General features: G+C 34.6%; 1 protein-coding gene across 3 annotated transcripts in view; it reads left to right on the top strand.

Annotated features, from left to right (window-relative positions):
- The window catches only part of LOC108747846 (cysteine-rich secretory protein 1-like), a 55,318-nt gene that overhangs the window by 6,294 nt on the left and 23,044 nt on the right, over positions 1-25,980 (top strand). The window contains exons 1-2 of one of the 3 annotated variants that reach the window (XM_018485702.1): positions 195-571; positions 1,309-1,982. The exons of 1 other annotated variant lie outside the window; for it this stretch is intronic. The gene's annotated coding sequence lies outside the window, so the exon portion shown is untranslated. Of the gene's footprint in view, positions 1-194; positions 790-1,308; positions 1,983-25,980 lie in introns of those variants that run through there. One more of the 3 variants, XM_018485701.1, reaches the window with a different exon arrangement.

Below are 25,980 nucleotides of genomic sequence, written 5' to 3'. Positions count from 1 at the left end.
GAATAATCGTGCTTCCTCTCTGTGCGAGTTTCCGCCGCTCGCGGGTTCCGCCGCTGTATACGGACACGTCCCGTCCCCGGCTTCGGAAGAGCTTGCGCCAGTTTAGCACGCAGAGAGCCGCGCGCCGCGGCACGGAACACTCCGGGACAGGTTCCCAACGCGGTAGCGCGCCGCTGGCCGCAGTACCGTCGTACGGTTTGCGCAAGAACCATCCGCTCGTTTCTCATCGGCATGACACTCGGCTCACCTGTCATCGTATTGTCATAAAGACCCGAGTCCTTCCCTCGACTCGCTATCGATCTCACATCTTCGAGTCTTCCTAAACGGCGGTCATTTTGTCGTCCGTTTTTCGATCAAGATACTGCACCAAGTCATCGGGCTTGCGTGAATAGTGAACGATTGATCGACCCATTGATCGCGTGAACACCGGTGAACGATGTGATCGCGTGGTCCCGACGGTGCACGACTCGGCCAATGATCGAGAGAGAGTCGATCGGAACACAGCTCTCGATGATCTTTCAAAGGATGGACATAAACGCGACGACGTTTGATAGAGACGAGGGCACGAAAGGTTTCAATGCTGGCGTCACTCCTGGCGATATCGTCTTCGAAACGTAGACGCCTCCATAACGCGACTCGGTGATTGAGAATCGAATACGCGTGCTGCGGAAGAATTATGTGACGATCGTGTCCGTGCTTCTTTACAATTCCCTTGGAATTTCAAGTATCCCTTGAAAAAGACGAAAGTCTCTTCTTATGAGAAAGATCTTGAAGAGCCTAAATATCCAGGTCGTTCTCGTATTATTAACGAGTTTTCACGCGTTAATCACCTGAGATTATCAATGCGCGAGCGGGTTTGCTTTTAATCGTTTCTTTTTAATTCGTTTTAGTTCTCGTAGTTTAGATTTTCTTCACGTTTGTTATTTTATCATCGTTTAAATTAATAGCGTTAAATTTCACGACATTTAAACGAACGCAGATGAGATTAAATTTATCTTCTTAGATATCTGAATTATATTTATATTTATTATAGATTTATTTCGATTATTAATCAATTCATTACCTCATTAACCGATATATCCAATTTATTTTCATGTTAATTATTCGGTCTTTCAAATTGTTAAACGACATTTATTATTGAGTTTACTTTTCCTCACACACACATACATTATTCAAATTATTCAAATATTCCTAATTGTTAACTTTATCACAAACATAATTGACATATACACGCAATTGGATTTTTCACTAATTATTTCGATAATTATTTTATCAAAGTTTCATTTTTGGGGCTGTTCGAATTTTTAGACATTTTAACAGTCGCCAGGGGACAACGATTGCAATAGGGTTCGAAAAGACCGATGGAGAGATACCTACTGACCTATACTGAGAGCACAGAAAGTTCAGTGATCACATAACTTCACGTCGTCGAATGTGCTTCCGCGAAGACAATCTCGTGAGTGCGAGAAATCAAACGGTGAGACTCAAACGTGATTTATTTTTCGTCGCAAAAGTAAAAATATCGATGGAAGGAACTAGATTGCAACGCTTCGACTTTTGCTTCATTTGATATAAAATATCAACAACGACGGCGACAATATAACTGAACAACTCTAAGAAGCAGCAACAATATAGAGCAATATTAATTAATGTTCAAGTAACCTGCGTATAAATAAAAAAAACAATAAACTGTGATATAAAACTGGAATAGGTGGTCCCCTAAATAAACCATTGCCATCAATTGTTAAATTAACTATGGACAAGAAATTTCATCCTTTGACGTGTGTTTATATGTTTGTGTGCATGTGTGGTTTATACACGACGGAACGTTTGTAATGAGATCGGACAAGTCAACGGAGTTAAGCATCGCTAATTATCTTAGAGCCGTCGTATAATTGCTACTAATTAATCAACGCGAGTCTTGACGCTCCTTGTCTCAGTCGCATTCGAGCTCTGAATTTCACACTTCCTGCCGTCGCCAGGTGAGTCAAGTTGTGCAAATACAATTTTTCGGCTATAATTTGATAGTTATTTGTAGACATTTACACTTATTTAATTAAATAAGAAAAATCCTATATTCGATCAAAGCAAATCTTAGTGTTTAAATATTTTTGTAATTTATATATATATAAATATCTGATTCTGCAAACCACGTGACGAAATCTTTTTATACCTATCTATACATAAACGGCACTCTAATCGCGTAAGATACTCGATAAATATATTTAAAATTTTTTTTGCAGAGCTTGTGAACTAATAAATCGATTTTACAAAGGCGGAGTTTCCGAAACTGTAATCGAGAATACACACCGTGTAATACGATTTTTATAATTCCGTTCGCCTCCCGAGATTCGAAAACAATGATAGAATAAAAAAAAAATAACAAAAACCGAAATATTTTAATATAAAAATATCTGTTGTGTGCTTTATATATTTATAATACAATATTTCAGTGGATGAGGAGTTCTAAGGACTCTTAAATAAAAAAGGAAAATCAAATTAATTGCTCTCCATTTTATATATGTACTTTGTTGTATTTTCCACATTTTTTAATATTAATTGTGGAAAATCAAATTTTATTTAATTTTCTAGAAAAAAAAAAGGATATTATTGGGGTCAACAATGTCAAAATTGCGAAATAAATGGAAAGAGTCTCAATGATACTACATCTATAATTGAAGATTAAAGTTTTGCACATATCGATATTGCGTAATCAGTTTTTAGAACTTTATCCTTCTTTTTTCAACTTTGCTCGAGTATGCTCGAAAGAATTGCAGCGTTTCTTCAGGTTAGTTGCAGTACTAACGCGCATCTGCCGCCGCATATCTCGCGGCTCGACCTCGCCGATTCTTTACATTCGCATTTACGTTTACGAGCGTGGAAAGCATGAAGATAAGTTGGAGTCGTTGTGGCAACTTTCTGCGGTGAACGAAATTTACCATTGCATTGTGCGTCTCTTATCGTAACAGCTTCGGACTCTGGTCTGTCGCTAATCTATGAAGCACGGACTCTGAGGAACTTTGCTTTTCAAGGAATTTCTCATTTGCGATTATTCATCAAGCATAGAGTATATAAAGAACTCATACCTATTTTACATCTGGTAAATAGAAGAAGGAAAAAGAGAAAGAGAGAAAAAGATGGATTTATTAAACAAATAATATAATATATGTAATAAATATTAATAACTGTTAACACACAAACGATATTAATAATAACTTAAATATATTTTTATTCTGATTATTCTTTCACATCTATATTATATTAGAATAAACTATAAAGCAATTTTTTTAAATTTTTCTTACTAAACTCATATAAGAAGCTAAAAGCAATGAAAATATATAAAATTATAAATTATTTTGAGATATATATATATATATATATATATATCTTAACGAGAGAGTTAAATCTCGTATATGATTGTTATGATCATCTTTTTTATGCATTCATTTTTTCCATTGTGCCAGATGGAAAACATGATTGATCGTAATACACACATTTTTGCTTCATTCATTTCAATATTGCTGAATATTGTTAAAATATTTTTTCATATTTTTTCATATTTTCATGGTTTTCATCTTTCGGGGCAAAGTTCCGAGGAATAATATTTTCAAGAATCTCTGGAAAGCCTTTGAAACCCTCAAAATATCATGCGACTCGGAAAAGCAGGAACATTTTCATCTTGCGATAAAAACTGCCGATTCAGCAGATTGCGTTTTATTTGTACGTTGTTCTCAGGAAAATACGACATTGCGGTGGAAAAGTTTAAACGGGGCAGAATACAATTTGTTCATCTATACGCGTTGAAATAGAAGGAAATATTTCTGGTTTAGTAGCCGCAGCGATTATTTGCCACGCTCTCCTGTTTGTATACCCCGTTTGTATAAAGCTCGAGTGTTAGAATGAATAAATCCATTACACGCAATTACGTTACAAAAAAGCATCTCTTAATTCTAAAGCGTATAATTTTCTTTCATTATAAATACAAAATTTAATTACATAAACACATTATTTGCAAATTATTATTAAGAGAATTGTGATAATAATTTTATAATTTATTGTGACAATTATATATAGTTATACATTCACTTAATTAATTTTGATATTTTGTTTACAACATTGAAATAATTTTATTTTAATCTATTATTATTATTATTATTATGCAATATAGACACTAAATTAAAACATGTATACGAGTTTACCTGTTAAAAATATCTCGATAATTTCAAGATTTTTTATTATTACATAATACACAACAAAAGGCTCGATTTCATTTATTTATTTATTTATTATAATATTCATAAATTTTTCACAGAGTGTTTTAAAATTCGCGTATTAAAAAAGTTTTTAAAAAATAAATTATAAAAGTATTTGCCATTTGTTCGGAGTGATACTTTTTAAAGTATAAAGATGATAAAAGTTTAAAACTGGCTCCAATTATAGATTACGAATAACAGTATTTACTATCGAAACGCAGCGATTTACGGATAAATGGTAGTTTAATCGTAATCTTTAATTAGTCATATAATTTTTATGTTTATGTTTTAAAAACTGTTGCTCAGAATGACAAATGTTCACAACAAAAAATAAATATAAAGTACTAAAATACCTTACTAAGTATAATGTAGAATTTTAATAAATCAGCTGTTTCAGCAAAGCGCAATTAATGTATGAAAATTGCGGTTGGTTCTGTCCCCGAAATATGATAAATTAATGTTTATTAAGCAATACTAGAAAATGATGTCAATTTATAATAAGGAATTCTGCAAGCTCATGTAAAATTTTCAATTATATTCGCGTAAGCACCGTTATCCCAATTGTGTATTTTGTTGTCATAAACGTATTCATGCATTAGTGGTTTTTGCATACTCAGAGAATTTCATGTGGATTATTATGTTTATTTATTCGGTGGAGCTAGCTAGGTGGCCTGCTATATAAAGCAATATTTATTTTACATTATACGCAATGCGCTTTCCAATAATTTTTTGCAGTATTGTGGTTTGCGAGTGCAAATCTACTGTACATAAAAGCTCTAAACATGAGAGAAGTATACGTTATAATACTCAATTATATTGTATAATAAAACAAATTAGATCTTTTTTTGCAGTTCTGAAATATAAGAAATTAAGATGCTTAAAAAATTAGTAATTATAATATACAGTCTACTCTATCAGTATTATATTTTTACAATTCAAGATATATTAATAATTAAATCGAGAATGTTTTAAATTATAATATAACATAATAACGTAATATTTCTAAACATTGAAGCATCAAAAAATTGTTTATTGTTCCAATGTTTCTCAACGACTAACTGAAGTATTATTGTACATATACTTGTGTGACTATTAAAAATGAACATTTTAACGGCATTATACGTAATTAAATATAATATCTATAAAAACTCTCTACAAGCAGACATTTTTCGTAATAGACAAAATCCAGACCAAATAGACCATTTCATAACAGACGAATCAAAATTTTCTGGTTAAATTTGTTAGAATTCTGATTGGGACAATATTTCTGGTAAAATCTATTAGAATTTTTTTATTTTTACCAAAATAATTATATCAGTCAGAATTCTATCAGTTATCTTAATTAGAATTCTAGTAGATTTAACCAGAAAATTCTAATTCGTTCATTTTCCACCAGAATTTTTCAGTATGTCCTAATTAACTTTGTATAAAAAAATTCTCAGTTCGAGAAGATTTGTCACGTTAAATTACTTTCTCACAAAATTTCGTTTCTCACAAATTGAGAGTTATTTCACGAGTAGGTTCATCACCGAAAGCATCTCGCATTTCATCCGTGCAAATTTCAGTTCGTCCCTCTTTCCTCGTCGCGATATTGTGTGCTCGTCGAATCGCGAAGCTTCGTTTTGCCGTATGATATCCGGAGTTTATTTTCGTGCCCTCTCAGTCTGCCAAAATGAGGCACGCCGCGGAAATTAAACTCAAGAATAATGAGTTAATTTGAGCTCGCGATTAGTTACTCCACTCCTGCCCGATGTGGACGCTCGACTAGTTTCGCGCGTGGAATTGCATCGAATTTTTCAACTGTTGTAAACGCTTGTGGCAGAAATGAAATGGAGCATGATATAATGATAAAGATTGTACATAATTAATCTTCTTTTCAAACTCCCTTTCAATTATATTAATATCGTTCTGATACTAATAATTCATTTGCATACATCGCAACGTCTTCTTCAAAGTATGGAAATTTAAATATCTTTATTGTACCTTTTTTTTTAAATATATACAAATTATCAATTCCGTGAAAATAAAATTATGAAAATTATTATTATTAAAAAGGAGAAAGGTAATATAAATGTTTTCTTTTCATTTTAATCCGATCTAATAATTTATAAGAAATACGTAAATAATTTATAAGAATATTTAAGTATAGTGATTCTGTATTATTATATAACTCAAATAGTCTTATTATTTAATGCAGCAACTATTGAGCTTCCGATTACATAGATGTTTTGCAAGAATGTCAGAAAGTTAATACTAGAGCAACCAAATATCTTCCATTTCGCGATTAAGTTAAACCCAAACCCACATGCGTAGAATATTTTGGCGCTATCTTCATTATTCTATGCCTGCTTACGTCAGCTACAAGAATGCGAATCTTCGTTGAAGAAGCCGCGTGATTTGCGAAACTTGTCGACAACGTACATTCCGAAAATTCCGCCTCGCGAAATTTCGTTTCGCATAAACCTGCTTTCATGCTCGATCAGAAGTTAGAGAGAGATCGAGGAGGAAAGGTAACCACTATTACGGCACACGTAAGGAGTAAATTAGATCCTGAAGTAATCCTTTGTTCTATTTTAGTTAATGAGACTACGGTTGTAACAGAGCCCGATAAACAAAGGCGTGCATTATATTAACGCGAAACTAATCGCGAAATATCATGCCTTCGTCGAGATGAAACCAGTATTATCGATCGTGTTATTGTTATCGTAATTGTTATTATATGTAGAGACTTAAATGCAATTCGTGATGAATTTATTAACGAATGAATTATCGACAGTTATAAAGTGTGTTAACATATATAAAATACACTATATTAGCAAAAAAATAGAAAACAGATTCTTTAATAAATTTGACTTTTTCGTAACAAATGTGTTTTTAATTATTATCTTTCTTGTATATAATTTTGTAATACTAAATATATTACAATATATGTGTTGCCAGACATATCTTAATCAAATTTCTATTAAACAAAAAGAAATATGAAATTAATTAAGAAACAAAACTTTGTTTATTCACACTTCGCAATAAATATCATTTTAGAGAACATTTGTCTTTATTATAAAATAGTTTTATCATTTACATACACACACAATTAAAATAAATTGAAATTTTTTTAGAAAAAAAGATTGATGTTATTTTATCAAATTTTTCTAAACAATTTTTTGTTCACAAGTATTTATCGATAAACTAAAAAGAGATATTTTAATATAGTAAAACATATAAAGATTCAGAAATCTTCCCTTAAGAACGTTTTTTAAAACCTGAATATCTCAAAATTTAATAAAGTTGAAGAATTAATTTCTAACTATTGAGAGTTAAGAAACACGAGAGATTAATTAAGAGAAGAATCATGAGAGAATTATTAAAGGAACATAAGACGGTAAAGCTTTGCTATCAAACACGGTTCTATGATCTTAACTTTCGAATAATATTTTATACAAAAAGATCACTTTATAGTAGAAAATATTGCTTGAGAAATAATGATAAAAACACTTATGATAAGGTGTAAAATGCACGTATGTTTGTACATGTCATATCGAATTGCGTAGGTGAGTGTGAACGAGAGGCTGCGTAAATTTCGACAAAATTATAATATTTGTTATGAAAAATCGCAGATTTTTCGTTAAAAATGTGATAAGCCGACAATTATCGGTGTTAATTTTATATTCTATGGTCTGATTTGTAAAGTTGTTCTATGATTTTGTATAATACTACATATAACATATTAATAACTATACATAACACTACATGTTAAACTTCATATTGACTACGTACTAAACTACATATAACTACATACGAATATTACAAAATTACATAATCGTGCATTAGAAACTTTATAAAGAACCAAGGATTTAATATCGCATTTATAACTCCATTGTTAGCTTGGCCTTCGAGAAAATGATTCTCTCGTTACGTACGAGGATGATTATCGCAGATCTTGTATCACTTTTAACATTCAACGCGTTACTTCCGGGTAACCTTTAATAAAAAAAAAAAACCGGAAAGGAATTTTTTGCCTAGCTTGCAATAGCCATCTATACTCTTTAATCGTCCTCTTCTTCGCGAGTCAAATAATTCGCGTAACGAGAAACGCCGATAATTAAAGTCATGGTAGATAAATGTTAAGGGACTGTAAGAGCACTCACGATCCTTGAAATGTGGCTCTTCAGCTGGTCGTGTACACGCGCCTTTAATTAAAGCTATCCGCTTCGTTTCGTAGTGCTGATAAATAATTGTTTGCGAAAGTAGTCGACGGTCGTATTATACTTACTCGCGTTCCTTTTAATTTGCGCTTGTTCCATTACTCCTAATTCGTTCGTGTGCAACGTCGAATTCGTCGACGACGGCGGATATATCGCCGGAGGGTGGTACAAATGAGACGGAGGGATCGGAGGGAGAGAAAATGAGAGAACTAATTCTACTTTTAATTTCTTGAGATTTCCACTTCGGAGAGGCAGCCGCGGAATCGATAGCACACTGCCATTTTTGCTTCGTATTGGATCGGTCGTAATTAAAAGAGATTCCTGGCTTCAGCCCCGATGTTTTTCTGGAATAAAATCGCAGCTGGTCTCGTATGTCGGGCACATTTGTTCGTCTAACTTGTTCTTACGTACAGATGACTCCGCAAGAAGTGTGTGCATTTTCTCATTTATAACAGATTTTAACTTTAACAAATACTTTCTGATTTATTCCCAATTTAATTTTTTACGCGCAAGCTTACAGCTTTAATTGAAATTTAATACAAACTTTTGGAAAAATTTATATCCGCGCGTAATCTTCATGAGAAATATATTTATTCAATTTCAGGAAAATCCCACGAAAAATGGAATTTATATATTGAATTTAGTAAGATAAATTTAGTAGATAAATAAATCATAAATATTTTTACAACAGGCAGAAATCCTATACACGATTAACTTAGCAACTTTGTATTAATAAATAATATAAACAAGAACGTAATCCCACAGAAGGATAATTTCTTAAAAATGAATTCGACAAAATATTCTCACGCAACGAGCTGTCGCATGATATGCTAACAGAATAACGAATAGCTATCAAGGAATTCGACACGCAACAGAGAGTCTGCTGCTATACATCTTACTTCGTAATATCGCATTGGCATGTCCAATGTACAAATGAAGACGATATAAAGCGATTCCACCCTCTCACCTCCTTGGAGACTTAAGACCGTGCAATATGTCTGTGAAGCGTTCTCACTTTCGCATCTTCTCTAAAGTTAAAATACGAGAAATACTGGCATTTCTAGCGTGTACTAGTTGTGCAAGTAATCTCGAGATTTGCATGGATCCTATGCCTTTGCGGCGACACGTGTTACGGATATGCGACAGGAGGGCATATTACATCCGCGCGAAACGCAACGGGAATAGTTTCACAGCAGTGCAAGCGAATTGTTCTTACGCTTATCTTTCCGTTGCCCCGCCGCAGAGAAATATCGCGTCATATGACGCTACATTCACGCAGTAATTATTATATATAAACTCTTCTTGTAGATATGATAACATATTTTACGCGATCTCGTTCCTGATTTCTCTGGCATAAATTTAATTCCCTCCCTACCCTCGTCGCAAGTTGGAAGATTATGCACGCCTCTCAGAGCAACGTACATATATACTTCTCCTCTATCACAGCTTATTCCCTTAAATTAGCTGATTTTGAAAATTTGTCGGAACGCTTCCAGCCGTTCACGCTGCCGGCTCACAGCTTTCAATATTTCATATCTCGACGCTTGAATTAAGTTTTCCAGAATCAACCGTTCGTATATCTCTCTAAATGAACAAACAGACACAAATCCAAATCAATATATCCCTTTCGTTCGCGCTGTAACGCGCGTTGCTATATGTGCTTCACTACACGTGTTTTCCTGTTTGCATTCTACGTAGATCTCGCCGACAACAAAGTGTTGTCTGAGGCTTAATTAGAAGCATTAATATGGATAAACTGAAAACCCTTCCGCCATCGAAATCCTTTCCGGGCCATCCTGAAGGATTTGCATGTTGGCCGTTTGCCGACGAACGAAGACGCTCTCCCTCCTTCTTCTTCGCCCATTGGATTTCCACCTGTTTTCCTTCCTTTTCGACAATGTCCGGATTTAGTTTAAGACCCCGTAGATTATACTGCCGAGATCCTGGCTCTTCGGATGTCCATATTGCGTCTGATAAAGGAGTTAGGGAGACATGTTATCTCGCGAAGTTACGACAACGAGAAAATGATCTACGTCTTTTCTTAAACGTACGTAATCGTAGTACAAAGATGAGTACGAAGAAAAGCAGGATGCGGAAAAGAATCTCGTGCTAATTATATAGAAAATTGTCCGATGAAATGAGTTATGTTTTCATATATGATGTGGTGAATAAAAAATGTATAGATACAATGAATAATTTTTAAACTGTAGTATATCAAAGATATGAAACTTGTGCTCATCTTTGATACATCATAGTGCAGAAACTATCCATTGAGCCTTGTGCCTGACATCTTCCGACATCTTTTGTTTATCACATGATATAAACTACATTATATGTGAAAATTAACTCATTTCACCGGGATTCAATGTAATTAATGAGGGACCCTTTCAAAAATTTAGAAGACTGGGATTTTTCTCTGTCGATTTGTACAAAGGCAACACAATCACAAATGTACATTTCCTTATTACGATTTTTTTGATCTCGAGAAAACAAACGTAATACAACGACGTCACAGTTAATGGAAACTAGGAAGTTAATTCACGAAGCCATGTAAAACGCATCTTAAATCGGGCGGATTAATCCGTTGAAATGGCGAGACATGTAAATGCAGCGTCTAATTTTTTTTTTCTTCTTGTCTTGTGGAATTTCGATTTAAAGAGTCATATAAATAGTACCATGCTTTCTATTTTCTTCGGAGAGGTTGTCCAATCTTCTTAGGAAGCGCAAAGAGCAAACAAAGACAATTTCTTTCGTCAACCAAAAGTACAGAGTCTGGCAACAAGTGATTTTGTCAAAATTCTACAAGAGAGAAAGGTATATATATATTATTCCTCTGTATATACAAGTATACTGTCTCACTCTATAATCCTTAAATAAACTGAGAGTGTATAAGTTAGAGTAAAATAGTGTATATATAAAAGAAAAGGTAGTAGTATCATCCTCTCTCATAAAATTTTGACAATATCGCTTGTCGCCAGACTCTGTTATAGGATCTCTAGCCAAAAGGGGTTCTAAAATCTAGGAGAAATGAATCTCCTACAGTCTAACAATGTCTAATTGATCTTCTAGGGAGTCGGGTTGTCGCCGCGACACATCTGCGTCGCGTACGCGCGGCCAATTAACTAAGTCGGAGCGTGGTCGTAAATACGCGCAAATGAATTGTCGCGACTGTATGCACATGTGTCAAATGCAAAATTGTCACAATTGTCACGATCCGTCTGTCGTTTTATCCGCTAGGATGTTTCGCTAAAATTGATACAGGATCGATGCGAGAAAGCAAGCGAGAGAGAGAGAGAGAGAGAGAGAGAAAGAGAGAGAGAGAGAGAGAGAGATAGAGCCATTTATTAATTTCTAGGGCAAGTTCTCTAAGAATGTAAAAATGATAAATAAAAAAAAATAGACGGTAACACAAAATAATATTTACAAAATAAAAATAAATAAATATATATATATAAGAATAAAAATTAAAAAGATAATAAACAAATTATAAAGGAAAAAAATTAAAAAGTAAAATTTTTACAGAAAAAATTAACACATGCAAAGATCAAAATAAATTGCAAGAACTAAACGTATCTCTTATTGCCATAGATACTGGAAGAGCTCATGCTTAAATGCACTCAATTCCCCTGATAGTAACAGGAAGTAAGAGAGAGAGAGAGAGAGAGAGAGAGAGAGAGAGAGAGAGAGAGAGAGAGAGAGAGCGACGAAATGCGCTTATCGGTGAGCCCCACTATCGTAATAATCGCTGGCGATACATCGTCCTCGCGGATGTAACTGCGGCAATATCTTCCGAGATTTATGATGTGCGGGTCGTTTATGATGCCTTGGGACTGATGGGAGTTAGGAGATAATTCGTAGCACAGAGGAAAATGAACATTGGTGGCGCAATGAGACAATATGTGTTATCGAGCCATCTTTCATTCCTTGATATCTTCATGACATAAATATCAGCCGTGTAACAATTTCTTAATTGACAATTGCGCCTACAGAGAGTTTTTTTCTAAAGATCATCTTTGGTTTAGTTTTTAGAACATTTTTGACAAACTTTAAATTATTATACTAAATTAAATAATCGCATATAGGTATTTCATGTTTATTCTAATGAATCCACATAATTAACGGATATTAAGAGCGCATAAATAGCATTATTATATACGAGAAATTCAAAATGCCTATTACGGTCGAAGCTGGATCTTTAAGGCACTTTAAATTTCTCGTATTGATTGTGTTTCTCACATATGCGGTCTAAAATAAAGATTCTTAATATTGTTAGCATTATTATATAATTTATTCATTAAAATTTGGTTGAAGGAAGAGGAAGCGATTAGGCAGACGTATTCGCAAATATAACATTATTTTAAAAAAGTCTTATTAATATATAATTATTCCGATTTATTTTGAAAAATACTCTTGTTTGATCTATATATAAAAGTATAAAAATTTATGAACGCTGCGGATTATTTTATGCAGAATATAATATTCTATCATTCCGATCTTATTCGTGTGCAGTTTCCGAAGACATTGTAATTTCTTGATCCAATAAGAGATATAAAAAAAGAAAAGACGAGGAAAGAAAAACGCGAGAGACTATCGCCTAAAATCACTCTCAATATATTCAGTGATTCGTTTAGTGCAACGATATAACGAGAATAGAGATAATAACAATCCAATGGGACTTCACCGATCCGCTTAATGATTGGCTGGACTTATCTGACCTGATTTCTCAAGCCAAGAGCACTCAAGCCAATTGTATTCTTCGATAGTCGGAGACGATTCTCGAGTACTACTGCAATCGTGGCAATCAATCTGATTACTTCTTTTCCGTCGTGCCGACGTAATCGCAACGAATTCCACAATCCTAAGAAACGCTGCTGCTTATGAATTGCTCTTGCGTGAATAAATCGCTAATTGCGCTCATTCTCGCACGCGTACGTTATTTTCAAATTATATTTCCAGATTTCTCTTTCCTTAAACTTCTGAAGCTTCAAAATATGTAATATAGTTATTAACGCTAAGTCTGTAAGACCCATTTAATTTATGTTAACTTAAAATGCATTAAGTAATTTCAAGAAATTGAAATGACATAATTTGTATAAAAAAGAATAAAAGTTAAGTTTATTTTAATAATTCAAATTTGTGCAGGGGTGTACACTGAGAAAAATTTCAGGTTGAAAATGAATGAATCAGAATATTCTGTAATTATATCAATCAAAATTCTGATTATTTCAATTAGAATTATAATAGATTCAACCAGAAAATTCTAATTTGTCTATTAACCAGAATTCCAATTAATGCAACTAGACTTTTTCCAGAGTAAAATAAAGATTATAATTCAGTAGGTTCAAGTAGATCCATCGTCAGCTCCGGAGGTTTAATTATAAATATGTCAGTAATTTAATGCATAAACGCGATGAACAGTTAATTTTAAATTTGCCTCGCAGCATGTTACTTTTTCTGTTATACATATTTACATTTTAAAGTTGTCAATTTTGTTGTTTCATATACTTATCAATGAGAATCAGCAACTCATGTATCACGTGCAATAAAAATTGCACTTCTATTACTCAATACTCAATTTTATCTTCAGTTAATTATCAAATAAAGTTATCTTTCAAGAAGCGCATCGCTCCATGTAGAGTACCTAACTTAATACTCAAGAAATCGATGAGAAACGATTTAGTTCTCGCGAAAACTACGTTTAACTCGTACGTGACTTGAATTATCGATATTCGAGCATTCAAAATTTCAAAAATATCTTTACTATTAAAATTTTTATTCAAAACGAATTACGCGATAAATATCTGGATATCACTGGTAATTCGATTGGTCTACATCGACGACGAAAATAACGACGAAGTTAACGAGATGATTTTCGATAATTCGCGATCATTGAGACTCGCCGAGACTTTCTGCGAGAAGGCAAACACGAAGAAATAAGTATCTGTATCGGAGGTTGGTGCATTGTGTTTCTGGAGTAAATTGGGGAGGAAAATCCCGAGAGCCGCCACAATCGTGGCAATCAATCGTGTTCCCTTTTCGCCACCTCTTTGTGCAATCAGAGCGCGCTTCATGCTCGGCCGGCTTTCCCGGATACCGTTTCTTCCGTCAACGTGTCTCGCGATTTTCGCGGCACTGCACTGCCGAAGAGCCGGAGTCGGGATTTCCTGGTCTAAGTTGGCTGGGTTGGACTACCGTCGTGGCCGATCGACGTGCCAAAACTGTAAATCGGTGGTCCTTCGATTCGACCGGAAGACCATCGCCATTGCTCGAGAGAGGCAGAATGAAGAGAGAAGCAAAGTTTCTTCCTGAGAGTCGATGGTCATCCGATGAAAACTAATCTGCTCTTGCTTTCACGAGGTGGCGAGTTACGGCAGGATTTTGCTTGTCAGAGAGAAGAATCCAGATGGTTCCATCTAAAGGCATTTGCATGAGTTAGTTCATCTTTGGGAGAAAAGTTTCCAAACTTTCCGACTTCACCCTCTTTACGACGTCTCAGAAATCCTCGCCGATCTCTTTGATAAAAATTCGACGTATACATCTGCATTCGACTCTGCATTATAGTTTCTGATATTTTTCGGCTAATTGCGTGAACAGATATTATCTGAAGAGACTTTTTCAACTTAATCGGCAAGCCTTAGTCAAAATAGTAGGCACTTATATTTTTTTGCATTCTTCTAGAATTTATTTACCTACATTGTTCTATTAGTTACCGGCATTATACATAAGTAAATTAAAAGCTTCTTGAACCAAAGGATACAGCAAATGCCATGTATATATCTAATTTTTCAGTTAAATCTTTAAATAATGATCAGGTGCCTAATATTTTTGGCCAAAACTGTATATGAAAGTCTTAAAATTACAAAAACGTTAAACGAGAAAAAAAGTTACAAAGTATAAGAAAGATCAAGTTCATAAGAAAGATTAATTTCAAATTAGTCGAAGAATTTCGAGGTAACGAATGATCAATGCAGATATCTACTTAACAACAACCTGCATTCACTTCTCCATTGTGTTCAAATGCTTCTTCTTGGTTTGTGTTTACATAGTCGGATAACCGCAAACGCCGGCGTTAATTTACCAAATTCAGGGTAGACAATGGGCAGCTCGTTTAGGATCATGCGGGAAGAACAATAGCACTTAGTCGACGATGAGGTTGGAAGCAGCTTGTCTGTTTAACCCCACGGTTATATTGCTTGTACTATATACGCATATATAAGTTTCGGAACATAAGTACCTATGCCCTCGTAAAGTGATTATGTACATATTACTATCTGTCAAATGTTATTTGTTAATTAAATATGATTGAACATGTTTTATAAATGAAGAAGATTTAACGTCGAGTAATAAAAAGGAGCCAATTGGGGACCAGCGGTGTAAACAGTGTGCAAATTAAAAAAAAATTATTAATCGTATTTACATTTACATTAAAAGATTTAATATTATCAAGTATGTATTATAGTTTATATTACCTGCCTTTTTATTTATATTTTCGTTCTTGTAGATATAACTTTACTCAATTATTTTCTTTTGCTTTTGGGACCTACATAGTTTATTCTAACTCGAATTACATTCAGACATATTTAAATGAGATAAATTAAACTTAAATATAATTTCTAAAAAAGTAAAAAAACTTGATTTTATCATTTTACTAAATCAGTATTATTTTGGAAAATATGCGTCACTTTATCACATTTTTCTGATAAAAAAAAACAAGCCACAATCCTTTGTTTAATAGAGGCATTTTATTTGCGTATATTTATAACGAGTGGAATACGATAAAAGAGAGATAATCTTAACTTCCATCGCGTTTTTCAAACGTTTAACTTTCCCGATTTTCTGCGACAATAAAATTCGTCTTATCTCTCGCGTGAAAATCACGGTGCGACATCCTCTTCCCAAGCTGTCTTTTATTAACCGTCTGAAGACTACGGGGGTACTGATAAGTTTGTATAAATGCGACACTTTGAATATGTCGCGAGCCATGAGCTCCATTGTAATCTTGTTGTCGGTCGCCGTGCTGTATTCAAAACTCCAGGACATTCCTGTTCGTCGCTTGCGCTGAAATGCACTTTTGATAACAGTTCAAAGCTCGCCCCATCTCGCCGCTCTATTCTCATGAAAGGTAGACGTCACCGATTTAAAGAAGTCTTGGTTCACTCATGCGAGCTGAATGGAAAGTCGACCGGATGCTACCGCAACGATTGCGGAGTATTTCCAAGTGCGTTCGATTTTTCACACGTCTTGATTCTTCCACACGCCATTCGTATCTCATTCATGAGTCGCGCGCGTCATAATTCGATAATTAAGAAAGTTGTTATTGTTAGAGGCAACGTAAAGGAAAAAGAATTTTTTTATTTCAACACACGCTGAGAAATATGTTTGATTGAAAATCGACAAATCGGAAAATCCTGATTATATCAATCAGAATTCTGATTATCTCATCAATTAGACTTTCAGTAGATTTACCTAGACAATTTTCTATAATCGGAATTCTGATTGATATAATCAGAATCTTCTTTGTCTATTTTCAACCAAACCGGATTTTTTTTTCAATAAAGATTCGCACGTCAAGAGGATTGAAAAGGGGACCTCTCTTAAATTTGAATAAATTTCTTAGATTTCTTTCGTTTTCTAGAGAATCTCTCTGTGTAAGTAATAACAAATTCACGAAGATATTGATTTGTGGAACTGAGAATCTGTGAAATCAAGGTACCGTGGAATTAAGGATTCCTGAAACACAGTACCTATCCCCGATGTACCCAGGATTTATGAAAGCGAGGACTACAGAAACCAAGGATCCGTGGAATGAAGGAACTGTGAAACCAAAGATTTATAGTGCCTCCTATGTATTTTACGCGGGTACATTTTTCTCATTTTGCGCGAATGTGATTCACTCGGTGGTTTGCGAGAAGTCATTAGCCACGTAACAAATAGCGAATTGCTTATATAGACTGAAATAAGGGAAGCGAGTGAGTTCTGCGTAAGAAAGATGTATATTTCGCTCCAGAAACTTTATAAACACAGACGCGAGATTTAATTATTGCCGATCAAATTCCTGAGTGGAACAATTGATTTCGTGATTAGCGACGCGGTGCTTCTATTTACGGGCGCTGCGTGATTTCCTCCTTAAGGGGCCGTAATTAGAATTTCATGTTTGTAACGACAGTTTACTCTTGCTACCGTTTCACGAAGTTGTAAAAATAGAAGTAATTACATTAAAATCAAATTGTACACGGAAAGAACAATTTTACTAAAGTATTTAAAAATTAAAGTAAACTTGAAAATAATTTTGTTAAATTAATAAAATAATTATATAGGAAACTTAAGCATGATGAACAATTGCTATTAAAAGTTTTGACATTCTAGAAATCAGCTACATAATTATTTTGAATCCAACAAAATTATTTTCATATCCGTATCTAACTACACTTTTAGGTTTTCAGTTAAAAATCCCGTTCTTTCCTTAGTTTGATAATTTTTAAAGAGATAATGTTATTTTAAAAAGAACTCTGCATTTCTTGAACTGCAACTTGCAAAAAATGTGTCACATATTTTTTTATCGTCTTACTTATTTTCAATAGATATAAGTAGAAACAACAGTAGAATACAAGACTTATACGTGCTTTATCAGTAAAAAATAATTTAACTGTACGTTCCAAGCCATATTTTTTCTGATCAACACCCTCCGATCTAATCTTCGCCTGCTTACAGCCTGCTTTCCCATTTTCGGTTTCTCCGTCACTCTTCAGAAACGACGGAGATGTTATTAAAATTTTCTCACTATCGATGGAATTTCAATAACGACTGTCAAAGCAGCTGTCGCCGGGTGCATTAATTCCATGACGACGAGAAAGTTGCGCGTACCGGATTGCAGTAATCCGTAAACGGTCGCGTCGTGAAAAATCACGTCGTCGTTTTGAAACGAAGCTGAAACGTGTCATAATTCTCTTCAAGACGCGGCTTTTCTAAGCACTATCGCAAATGGAAGATAGCGAACCGATGAATACCAAAGGTACAAACCTGACAAGGCACGGTTGAGCATCATTACACGAAGCTTGTTATCGTGCAGATAATACTAGTTAAACGTTGTGCTTCGCAATATTTCACTGTTTTACGTAATAGGTGCTTGTACGTGCTCTTAAATAACTCTTCTTTAATAATGTAACATTTTAGAAAAAAATCAGAGAGGTGTGGTGTTAGATAATGATAATCGTTACGTAAAAAGTAAATAATTTTGTTTGAGTATAATTATTCGTGGGTTAAAGAATAATACAAAACGATAGAGGATGGACAAAGCTTGTCAAGCGACGATGCGAATGCAAATACTAGGCCGATATTATTGTAATAAGTTTTCGAACGACGTCGGACGCCTTGCTCGCGCTCGAAAACTCGCCGAGCAAATAATAATGGAAATAAAGCACGCTCCCGGCAGTAATAACTTGCAGTCTCCGAGAGATACCCGAGAACAGAGTGCGCGTTAGGCGACTAGCGTCGTTGGGAAAAATGGAAAATCCTGTTGGATTTAAAGTGAAATAATGGACGACGCTCTCATACGCTGCGAGAACGCTGCTTCGACGTTACCGACTTTCCGTGCTGTTTCGGAAAAAGAGGAAGCATCGGAGATAGAAATATTCTCTTAATACTACGACGGACTACGGCATGCGCGCACATCGGCGAATAATTTTAATTAAAAAAGGCAAGAATTGAGTTTACAGCACGCAAGTTGAGAAAGTAATTTCCGGATAAGCCACCGCGCTCGTCGACTTCCGCCGCGACGGCTTACGCAGCGCCAAATCGCGCGTTAATTAGAACAAATTAAAAACAGCGCCAGCGGGAAACTGATCGGAAGAAACGAAGTTGGTAAATCTTGCATTGTGTTTTTGCGCCATCGTGTACCGTCTACTTTTTTTTTTATCAACTTCTCACAACGTCAGGTATCGATTATGAAGAATTCTTGCCTATCCTGTAGAACCTGTAGATTCCTGTAGAATGTTTTATTTAATTACAAAAGAATGCAACCTGCCACGACGGCATGCGAGTACAGCAAATAGTTTCACCCTTTATTCACGAAATTATGAAATACTCCGAAACTCTCCATTTGTCGCATCAAATTTTCCATAGAGAATTATTCTGCAACTTTCTGCATTATGTGTAAACTTCTAAATTTGCCTTTGTCCCCTTTAGTTGCAGATTTTTAGCGAAAATGATGACAAAACAAAACTTGATTGCATACCATCATTTTCAACGTGCTTGCAATTTTTGTTTATATTTTATATCAAATAACAAAGGTTTAAATTAAATAGAAAAATAGATATGTTAAATTTTGGTCAGAGATTAATTGTTATCGTTAAGTCTCATGTATTACATATATCTCTGTGAAAAGTGATTGAAATTGGAAATTTATGTTCTCTATTGTATATAACAATGAATGTTTTATACATATAGCAAATAATTCAGTAAGGTCAATATATTTATATATTTAGCAATTATGATTTTATAATTTAAATTAAAAATTTTTCATTTATCTTAATTATTTTTTAAAATCATGTCTACTTATTTTTATCGCAGAAATAATTCTTAATTCAGGTTCGAAACCGCTGTCAAAGTTTTGTATTACTGTCACAAATATAACATAGAAAAATCTGTAATTTTGTTCATTTAGGAATACGTATACTACATTCTTAACTGTATTAGGATTGAGAACGTAGATTGTATGATGAAAATTGGTATATAAATCTTAAACAAATAAAAAAAAACTCTCTCAAGCTACATAAAATAGAGCAGAAATAAAACTTCCCTGTAGTGTACTGCAAAATGGCTAACTCGTGTACACTGCGATAGTGCAGCGTATAATATTGTCCCTTTGTGTCCATCCAAGCAACCCTTGGGCGTTACTACCGTTTTGCAAATAAATCAGAATCTACAGTCTAGCGTTTGTAACAAACAGGAACCAGCGATTTTCCCTGGTGCACCTATCGTGTAATATTATACTTTTACTCTCAAAAATATACTATATCGATTCGTGTTACAATTACGATTCATATTCAGAATTTATCAATAAAAATGCACATTTTTTTCTTTCTGAAATTTTGTAAATATATATAATATTAACCGTATGACAAATACGTATTGACATCGCTTTACAAACGCGTTCTGAATAGCAATACGGATTTAAATGTATTGTAAGACACACATATTTATTTGTTAATTTCATATTAAACAAAAATAGTTATTATGGCAAGAACAAAACGTATATTGGAAATTTAAAATTTTATCCTTTTTTACGTATTTAGAATGCTTTGTAATAAATTTGTGATAAACATTTTATGTGTGTATAAAATGTGCATCATAGTAAAACTTACGTTTAATATAACGTAAAACTATAAACGTGTTACACATATTATTGAAAATTTAGAAGAAAGCTTTTCATAAGTACGATATTGTATAAAAGCAGATAAAAATGTGGATGGAATAAAAACAGATTGTAATTGTAGCTCCATGAAACTTTTGTGAATGATAAAGGTTTTTCGACTGTGTAAAGATCCAGACCGACAGGAAGATTTTCCTCGGTACAAGATCACCTATTCCAACATTTAATGGAAATGTAGCTTCATTAAAATATGTATCAGACTATAGAAACTTTCATTCGTCATATAACATTGGCGAGATAACTTTCACCCACGATAAAAAACTGAAATCTGGGAAAAGAGTTTTTGGCAAAATGAACTGTTCAAATATTTAATGTAAATGTTCAATTAAAATTCCAACTGAACCGAACAAACTTTCTGTGTATGAAGGAAAACTCATTAGATAACTCACATGTGTTAGAAAAGATTCAGTTTTAAAAAATACGTAGTTCAGTCTAATATTCGATGTAAAAATCTCTATTGAACTTTTAATTCGTCGGAAATAATTTTTCCTTATAATGAAAAAATTACTAAATAATTATTTTCTACGTTGGAAATAATTCTAACAAAAAATAATTCTAAGTTTCGATCGACGAAATATTGCGCACAAAATTCACAGCTGATTTTTAATATCAGAAAATCAACATCATACAAAATTCAGATCGCAAAAAAAATATTGACTTGACCATATCAAACATTCTGCTGTTTAATCTAGAGTGTATATATGTGACCGAATTAAAATTTCAATCTACCTAAAAAACTTTTACACGCAATGATAAAATTCCTAAGTTATTGTTGTTTCTTGTTAGAAAAAAATTACGAATGTGAAAAGAGATATAAAACTGACGTCATGACGAGGATGAACGTAAAGAAACTTGCCGTACTGTAAAAATTTTGAAATATATTTATGCTCAGGAACAAAACGTTTTGTCGTATAGTCTTGGTTCTAAAGTAAATTTGCGATTCGCATTACACGGATCATAAATCACAATGGTGGCACGGTTGAAAGGTAGTGCTAACATTCGAAACGCGAGATGCATTCGCGGGGGTTCCTGGCGCAGTCTCTATTGCCAGCCCGTTTCGACCAGAGTAATACATCGCTATTTTAATCTCTTGGGTGCAATACGGGCACGCGATATACGCGGTCCGCGCGATATTGACGAATAAATACCGGAATAAACGGTGCTAGCGCTCGATGCTCGATTAAGGGATGAAATTGGAAAATTTGGCCTGCGGCCATCTCGTGAAGAAAATCGCGGGATACTGTTTCGCCGCACGCGATTGGTTTATCAGGTTTTTTTTTAAATTTATATCACACTACCATCGCACATTTCATATCTCTTTTCACATTTATAACGTACGTCCTGGATGCCACGTGTTTTCTTTAAGCATCAGATATTGGCAACCATTAACCGACATGCCAGTTATTTCAATATCGAAATATCGAATATACATTTATATTAATTTGATGCACAATCACTACTGTTAACGATTATTTCTTGTTACATTTTTATTTGATTTAGTCAAGTGCTATTCCGAATGATATCTGCTCAACATTAGATTCAAAACGCGGTATAGATTTTATACAGACATTGAGACAACCGTTTCAGCTATATTTTTGCGCTAGAATTCTTTCTTTTTTGTTCGACTGTGACCCTATTAGAGGGAAGAAAGACTTTCGATGCTTTTCCAGAAGTCGTCGAGCTAATTCGATAGCCTATCGCTACTCTTGTTGCGAGCGATCCCTATAAATCGCGGACGGACTCGAGTTTACGAAAACGATTCGAGGTGAATTTATCTCACCGTTGCTGGTGACAGTATCGATTGCAAAACTTCGAAAACTACTTAAAACTTTCTCCGCTATTTTTCCTTCTCCTACAAACTCTTCTTCCCTCTCTCACTTGCTCGATTCGACTCATTTACAGTTACGAGGGATGTTCCTTTTTCGATGAGATACCTATCGAAGTGACTTGCATTACATGCCCGAAACTTCGTTTCCAACGTTCTTACCATGATGCTATTTTTTGGAGTATTTTGCTATTAGTCTACATACATGCTTTTTTCGACAGCTCCAAGCGAATCTCTAGGATTTAGGATTAAGGTCAACTTGTATGGAGTCTCTGTTCGAGTAAAATTATTTAAAAAAAAGCTGTATGGAAGCTTTTGCGATGGAATCGCAATATTTTGCCTGGAAATTGGAAATAAGATACCGATCGATTTAATATGATATCAATCACTCGACTTTGTATCCCTAAAGAAACGTAATTATATTAGAAGGATATCCGATGACCAATAAAATCGATATCTTTGAATGCGACACTTTGTCGTTAAAAAATATTAAAAGTAAGATAATCTTTCTTTTCCTTTTTTTAATTTTTACATAACTATTATGTCATTATGAACGTATTGAATTTCTATACAAATATTAACAATTTATTAAAAATGTATTTATAATCATATAACAATGATATCTTTCGCTCGTACTTTATTTAATATTGATTGCTGTTTCATCGTACCAACTCGTTTTAATAATCTTTATACAAAAAAAAAAACATTTGTTTTACGATACAATTAGTGAATAGTTAATGATAAATTGATACTATGACGTAGCAATCAGTATCTTATCAGTATATCCAATGAGAAATGACAATGAAATCGATGTCAAATCGACATCGATTCAACGTTGATTCGATATCGATTCCATTATCATTTCTCACTGAGTATTATCTTGATAATATATATAATGATACGATATATATAATAGTACTTATATATCATCTTGATAACGAAAAGATTCAAGAAGATTTTACTAATTTTCTTCTAGTTTTGTTCGTTTTTCTCAAACGTGTCAAATGTCCTAGTTTTCTTTTCTGTCGTTCTAATCTCACAAAAAAAAAAGGAACCTAATCACCTTATCTAAGATCTCAGAATGCAAACTTGGAGATTCTAGGATTCCAGAAGAATCTCTTTGAAATCCAAGAAACTTTGGATCTACATGCAAAATGCAAAAATTGCAGAATTCTTGATACCCATCTTAGACATTAGACCGAGTATATCCAAGAGGGCGATGATCAGCATATCGGGCGGAAACTTTATTCCACGCGAGTGCCCATCGAGTTACTCAATTACGCGAACGGATTGTTGACTCCTTTCCACTCGTTCTACGATCCGTTCCCCATTAAACTCGCGGGACGAGCACGAGTTTGCTTGGAAAAACGGCGAAGGGAAAGGCGAGAGAGGCGATAAAAGCGTTGATGCCGCGCATCTTCCGGATGTTGCCGATCGTCGATGGAATCGCACACGTTGCCAATCCGGGGCTGCAGGTGCAGCTACACACGTACATGGGACGAACTATTTGGCAAACACGGATTCCAGGTTGAATGGCAAATTGTACACGCTACAATACGCGCACGGAATGAGCGCGCGGTTGCGTTTCGGCGAGGAACGCTAGCTTCTTGTCGAGAAACGTGACTTCTCGTCCTTCGAGAAGCAAGAGAAGAGACCTGCTGATGCGCCAATAGACAGGTGTTTGATTCACACGTGACGTATCGAGAGGATCTCAAATGAGAATTTTGACTTTATGTTCTAACGAGATCAACGGTATAAGCTTACGTTACGTGAGCTACGTCCGTCGTAAATACGATATAATTCCATACCAGCTAGAACACATCTTGACATTCCGTGTACGTTTCGCTCTACTCCCTTTCATCATTCTCTGTATCTTTCCCGATCGCAGTTCAGGGGCGAACGACGCCTCAGCCGATTTACCACGCTGCTATGTGGTGAATCTGGAGATTCGAGATTGTATATGAAGCTTATGGGATATTAGCACAACATTGGTTCTGTGTGCACGGGTGTAACGAAACACTATTCAAGTGTCGGCATCGTCAGCTGGTGCGAATATTTCTCTCGCGTCTTTAACGCCTCCGTTCATTTGCGCCGCGCGTTACTCTAAATTAATGCGCCGAATATATTACAAACTTGCTGTTAATTTGAACGAAAAGTAGGTCAAATATCATTCTTTCATTGTCTTCACGTATTTTGTATTTAATAATCAAATATCTCAGTCATTTAAATTTTATTCACAACGAAGTCTAACGAATGTACTAAATTAAAATACGTACTTTATTATTATTATCTAAAGATATAATACTTCTAAAGATGAATTCATAAAAAGATGCATTTTTCACATTTTCAACCATCTGTAACGGTGTAAGAATTTTTTTTATATTTCAATGTTTGACGTAACGTAAAAGAAGAAACGTAAACAAGATTATTTGCGGTGTTTTTAACATCATACTTCCTCCGATAATACTTCTCTAAAAATCATGAAGATACTTGCAGCTATGTACTCTCGCAGCTATAAAGGATAAGTAAGGCGGATGGTTGCAATCACGAAGCAAATTGTCCTCCTTTCGCATGGCCACCGATCGTTCCGATTTCACCCTCCAGTGAGGTGACGAGAATTTTTCGCTGTAGAAAGGGTTGGAAGTCTGCGAGAGCTGCCGAACGACAGACAACGAAGGGTAGCGGCGTTGGAGGGAGCAACCATTGATGGCCGCTCCTTTTTGTCGTCGTGGAAAAACGCCACCGTTAAACTTTTTCCAATGCGCTAGGGCACAAGTAAAATATCGAGTAAATGCGCCCGCCTGTAGCGAGCGCCCATTAATTCGACGGAGACGCGAGAAGATGGGTAAAGCTTAAATCCACGACTCCCTTTTACCCTACAAAGTTCACGTACATATTTATCGGCATTGGTGCGTCTTTATCCCCAGTTGAGAAATCCTCGAGTTTTCATTTGCTTCGTGATTGTAAAGATACAAAAATAAAAGCAATGAGCTGTAGGTGCAACAAAAGCTGCAAGTTTTTCCTCGTCCTCCCGATGTGAATTTCATTATTTCTTAATTTCGCGAAAGTGTTAATTTTTGAAAGACTTCGAAAGAGGTTTGTTGTGATTGTGTTACTCTAGAAAGTAGGACGCTCAGCGCATTGAAAGTTGGAAATATCAATGCATCTAATTTTAATCTTTTGCAATCATACTTTTACTTCTTCCGTTCGGCTCAAGTTTTTTTTTTACTTCTAGGCTATCAAAAAATATGGAAAAATTCAAGGATATTT

The sequence above is a fragment of the Trachymyrmex septentrionalis genome, unplaced genomic scaffold, assembly GCF_001594115.1.
Source record: "Trachymyrmex septentrionalis isolate Tsep2-gDNA-1 unplaced genomic scaffold, Tsep1.0 scaffold20, whole genome shotgun sequence".
Classification (NCBI taxonomy): domain Eukaryota; kingdom Metazoa; phylum Arthropoda; class Insecta; order Hymenoptera; family Formicidae; genus Trachymyrmex; species Trachymyrmex septentrionalis.
Note: the sequence above shows the minus strand (reverse complement) of the source record. Positions and strands in the feature narration are given on the sequence as shown.